This window comes from Pholis gunnellus (genome assembly GCF_910591455.1).
Source record: "Pholis gunnellus genome assembly, chromosome: 8".
Taxonomy (NCBI): domain Eukaryota; kingdom Metazoa; phylum Chordata; class Actinopteri; order Perciformes; family Pholidae; genus Pholis; species Pholis gunnellus.
In genome coordinates, this window is record NC_136534.1 from 11,504,956 (window position 1) to 11,510,955 (window position 6,000).

Genomic DNA, 6,000 nt, shown 5'->3' on the forward strand with positions numbered 1-6,000 from the left:
GTTCGAAGCCAGAGCCGATCTGTCCAATATTACTGCTAATCTAATTTCAAAGGGTTGCAGTCATGTTAAAGCACTTTTTAATTGTGATAAGGAATATGCTTTCATGCTTAAACCCTTCTCGTCAGTTCGTCTGGACAGAACCCATAAATATTGAGGCCTTTTTTTCATTGGCAATTAAAATTAGAATTGGTCACATTTTTCACTGTCAGCCATTTCCTTTGCACACAAAGACATGTGCGCCCCCCCCCCCCCCCCCCCCCCCCCCTGCCCGCCCACACACGCACACAGACACGCACACACACACACGCATTTAGACACATGCAGAACCAGACATTGCCATATGAGTTCATGCAGAATCACATACAAAGTGTATAAATAGTGTTTTTTTTTTGCCAAAGTTAATAACACTTAACACAAAAACCTTGCTCTTGATTTCCTTGGACATGAAAACCTCTGCAAAACTAAACGTGCTCAAAGGCTTTTCTAGCTTTGCAACTCTGGCAGGGCTGATGATTCACCACAGGCTTCCCTGTTGTTCCTATGACACATGAGATGTAGGCTGTGCCCGTATTGTCCAGAGATAACACAGTGAGATGATTCTTGAGTGAATCACTCGCACTGTAGTGCTTTTGACACGGAACATTCTTGAAGTTTTGAAATGTACACAACGTTTTGAGGCAGTGGAGCAGAAAGATGTAATTCTTGTTGTGACAATGGTAGTTTGGAAAGCATGTACATTGTCTCAACATTTGCCTCAAAACGATTCTCTTCTGTTTTGGGCCTTTGCGAATGTGCACGTCTCAAGATTGTTTCCACAAATAAGAGGAATACAAAAAAAGAAGAAGAAAAAGAAGAAGAGTAACTGTGTTCTCTGCCAAATCCACAGTCACATGAGAAAATTGATATTAGTTTTATCTTTGTGCGTCCAGCGTGTCTACAATAGACCCGGAATGTGTTAGCCTGGCAAAAGGAAATATAAGCCTAGCTCTTTTAAAAGCAAACAAAAATACACCTTCTAATAAGTTATAAAATGTATCCAAGGGACATTGAGTTCAGTGTGAATAGAGTCTGAGTCTGGAGAATGAACTGATACTAACCGCATAACTAGCAGTTTTATTCGATTATGTGCATATTGGCCATTGAGTTATATTCACACTGCGGTTATGGTATGACAGACATGTTTGACAAACCCATTAGGACCATCATTTTACTTTATGTTAAGGTTCATATGTTGCCACTTATACATTAATTAGCATGTCATAAGTGACATAAGGCTAAGAGGTTGGTAAGGGGACCCCCCTTGTAAAGGGCCATCAATTCAACAGAGAAGAACTCTTTTCAGTCTGACATGCAGCGTTACTAACGCTGCATGTCAGACTGACAGCTCTAGCTTCACTGTACTAGCTCTCACACTTCACCGCAGCACAACTTCGCACTGCAGTCAGTCAGGGTTTTAGACATACTGCAAATTGTTCAAACTGAGTTTCCCACTGACAACACATGGAGCGAGATTTGTTTCTAAGTTTGGAGAATAAACTATTAGTGACGGTGAAGGAACAGAAGAAGCTTGACTTCGGTTCGTTCCCCCCTCACCTCAGCTCACTACAGCGTGCCTTCACCACTGCAGTCAGTCTGGGTATTGAGTTTTGGCTGACATTGCTGGGTTGGCTCACTGCTTCTTTAGCAGTCTGAGCCAAGCATGTGCATGTGTGGCTGTCTGAGTGAGAGTGTGTTTATGTGCATGCATGTCTGCACTTGTGTTTCTGCAGGATACGTGTGCATGTGTGTATATGACTGACTGTGTGCACGCCCCCTATGTGCTTGCATGTGTCTCGTGCAGTGAGAAAGGTCTGTAAACCTTGATGGGGTGGGGGGGGGGGGGGGGGGGGGGGGGGGGGGGGGGGGGGGGTGGGGGGGGGGGGGGGGGGGGGGGGTTTGGGAGCCGGGGGGGGGGAATGATGACTGTCTGCCGGCAAACATCGCCTGAGGGAAAGATATAGGGCGGAAGAGAGAGAGAGAGAGAGAGAGAGAGAGAGAGAGAGAGAGAGAGAGAGAGACAGAGGGAGGTTGAATCATAGAAACACTGCTTTGTATCTATCTATCTATCTATCTATCCATCTATCCATTTATCCATCTATCTATCTATAGCACATCCATGGGTGCATGCCTCTGTGTGTGTTTCTTTTTTCTAAATGTGTGTTTTCATGTGTGTGTCTGTGTGTCTGTGCCAGTCAAACCCACACTGGCAGGTCATTGGGTTCCTCCACTCCTTCCCCAGTGGAGGGGGAGAGAGAGAGAGAGAGAGAGAGAGAGGAGACATACAAGCTGTTGACAGGGATTTATGAGCTGATAGTGTCAGACTGCAAGCACAACAACAGTCTCCCTGTCTCTGCCTGTCTGCTCATAGAGAGAGAGAAACAGAGACTGACAGAAAGAATGGAAGGGGGAGGAGGGGTGAAGAGAAAGTGAGGCAGCACAATTAGTTGAAACAGAAAGAGCAGATAGAGGGAGGGAAAAAAGAACATAGAGGAAGACAGGAAAAGAGAATTGGGATTACATTTGTGTAGGGTTATCTCTTCTTTCTCCCATCACAATGCATGTTTTTTTTTTCTTTCTTCACACACCTTTTCCTTTCCGCTTCGCTTCAACATCATAGCGTAATGAGCTGACTTGTTGTTGCTGTGTTGATTGGTGACTGCTTTTATTTGTGCTTGTTTTTATTCCTGCAAGTCAGAAACCACGTGTTCACGTTTTAAATATAAACCAAAGGCTATTGTTGGTCTCGCGTGACCCCTGAGATGATGACAAGGACTGCACACATATCCTGGACAATAATATATCCTCCACCATATTGTTGTGTCACATTTTTGACAAAAGCTGAGGATTTCACGTTTGATAAGATAAGACTGTTATAATGAAGTGTGGACAATTGTTCATTTTCAACTACTGTGCAGGAATAAACAAGCTATTGCTAACTTTGAGCACATTACAGAAGGCAGTGTTCCGATTTGTCATGGTGAGTCAGGGGTGTTCACTGAAAGATGACACACTGATATAGTTGGACTGTCTGACTGTCTAGAGACACAGTCTGGCGGGAATTTTGTCTACTTTTCTGTTCTGATTTGATGACTTCTACAATATATCCTCTTTTAACAGCCTATTTGGCCTGGGTTCCTTCTCAGCTGAGGCTGTCGTTTTCATACAGCAGTGTTTTCCTCACCAGACTAATCGAGTTTGCTGTTACCAGGAAATGCGTCCTTTATGAGTTCCATTCTTTCACATAAAGTCACTTTGCTTCCACAGACATTGAGAAATGTGTCAAGGACCTAAATCTGTATTCACATGCTGTATCTGTAAGTTATTGATCAGTTGTATTTAGTTCTACTTACAGTTTACATGGAATTCATAAGTGAGACCCAAATGCATAACCCAATGTTGTCAGTTGTTCCCTTGTATATTGGCTTTAGCTATAAGACACTGGCTTTCAATGTTGGATGTTTAAAATACCATACCCTGTTAAATGTTATGATTTTCATAATAACAGTGATCCAGAAATCAAGTCTGCCAGACTGACATGTTGGGAGACAGACAGCCTGACAAAGTGCACATACCCCCTAGGGATAATATAGACTCTGTAGTGATTTATATGTCAGATCCTGTTTAATGATATAGTATCAAAGAGTGGTGATTTATGAGGCCATTTTCATTTTGCCCATACACTCATATTCAGACTAATCTACACTCTGCAACATGCTGAGTAATGATCCCATGTTGACTTCCCCAGAAAAGCAAACGTCATCTTACAGAGGTCCTCGCTATAGAAAATGGCCTTAAGTCGCAAATGCAATACATGAGCACTAATTGTTATTTGTACAGTAAAGGCAACATGTGGGACCCTCAGAGAGGCCATAAGCGGCAGATCCCCTTAAGGCAAAGTTGGTCCTCTGATTAAGGCTTTCAGTCCAAGAGCAACAGTGCAGGGGGCTAAGGATAGCAGGTAGTAGGGTTGTTCACATGGGGTGTAAAGAGCAACATAACCTCTAGGGACCGCTAGATTATCTTACAATTACTTTGAATTTCTTTTTTTTGAGTTTTAATGTCTACTGTAATTAAACCATCATTGTCTTGGGTTGTATTCAAGGCGTCCACATTCTTACATATTCTAATTCTGACAGTGAGTGAAAGATATTTGGGCAGTGAAATTTACAATCGAAGGGTAAATATATATATATTAAATATACAAATGATCTTGGTGATCATTATGGAGACTGTCACATTGGAGCTGATTGTGTGAAATATCATATATCATCACAGGCGCCCCCCCCCCCCCCCCCCCCCCCCCCCACACACACACACACACACACACACACACAACAGGGAAATGAAAACATGTTTTAAAATTCAATTCATTGTGTTCATATTTACGGGCATTCATCTTTGTATATGTTTGCTATTTGTGTGTGTGTGTGTGTGTGTGTGTGTGTGTGTGTGTGTGTGTGTGTGTGTGTGTGTGTGTAATGCAGATCTTCAGTGAAGCCTGTGTGGAAATGGAGAAGAAAATGAAGATAAAGAGGAAAACTGCTTGATGGAGTTAACAGTTAATTATGCATATCAATCACATATATACGATAACGTGTTCATCATCTCTGTTGTCATATAACTCCTTCATTTCCCAAGTGTTACTTTTCACAGGATATCACCGACTGTAAATAAGTGAGAAAATCATTATGCATTGATGTTACTTTGTGTGTGTTTTAAGGTGTGAATCATGACAACTCTTGCTGCAAAGTTTTGTTAATGCTTCTCAAGACAATGAGTTTGTATATAGCTCTATCAAAATTGACTAATTAATTCATTGCAAATTCAGGGCCACCATGAGCTTTACTACGCTGTACGTGTGTATGATGTATTTGGAAATGACTATTCTTGTTTATGTTCACTGATACATGAGAAAGTGCTGTTTAGATCAGAACAATGTATGCATCTAAGGATTCACAGTGTTAGGCAGCTTCGACAACCCCACTGTGTGGTACAACGACATATTCATGTATGTGCATTGTTTCCGTTAAGAAGTAATACTCCCAATGTGGTCACGGGGGAACAAAGACGACATTAACAACATGTACTCATACAATATGTAAAGCTCTGTGTAGAAATATTCCCAGAATGTAGAGCTCTAATGTGACAATATATGTACAGCATTCCACTTTTATCATCCCACCATAGATTATTAATGCATCTTGTATTGTTCTGCGACAAATCTGGGTAATATAAGGTTGAATAAAGAATTTTTAATGGTGTCTCAACAGACTCATGAAAACATGGGACTACACTTGTCATATGAGAATCTAGCAGTGTAGGAATGATGCACTGTGTAAAGTAGCTCTTATATGCGACGTCTTCCACATCTGTGCTTTAAAGCCCTTTAAGAGTTGAGTGGCTTGCTGCAGGGTGCTGTTGTAATGTCACTAGAGACTTAAGATGCAAAGTGAGCAATGTGTTAGAAATACACTAAAAGCCTTCTTAAGCCTTGTTTTATAATATCTTTGTGGTTCACTTACTGCATGTCCCTTATTTGTGCACGTCCAGTTTGACCTGTAATGATAGAAACAGAACTGTTGTACGGGCTGTGCAAAGTGTGTGACCGCACACAGTCTTTATGTATATGTACTTACATATATATATATATGGGATTACAAGCATATAAAAAGCATATATATATATATATATATGACTGTTCTTGACATGCTTCATGAAATTCTAAGTCAATTTCACACTGCATAGTCAAGACAGAGCACTAAAAATGTTTTGAAATTATGAACGATTCTCTCTCGTTTCCCCTCCGTCTGTGGATTGCTACAATGGTATGGAAGAATGGACTGAAGGCTAAAAGTTCTATTAACAACCACTAAAAGCAAATTAAGTGACGTGTAGTGTTTGTCTGTCTGTTTCTTGTTCTCCTCCACTCAGTTTCAGTGATACACGGACATAGCTGTGCGA

At 41.3% G+C, this 6,000-nt stretch overlaps 1 long non-coding RNA gene across 1 annotated transcript in view; it reads left to right on the forward strand.

The window, feature by feature from the left end:
• Nucleotides 1-5,419, forward strand: part of LOC306700324 — a 45,077-nt gene extending 39,658 nt beyond the window's left edge. The window contains exon 4 of the long non-coding RNA XR_013767202.1: nucleotides 4,524-5,419. This is a non-coding gene — a long non-coding RNA (uncharacterized lncRNA). The remainder of the gene's footprint in view (nucleotides 1-4,523) is intronic.
• Nucleotides 5,420-6,000: the final 581 nt, after the last annotated feature.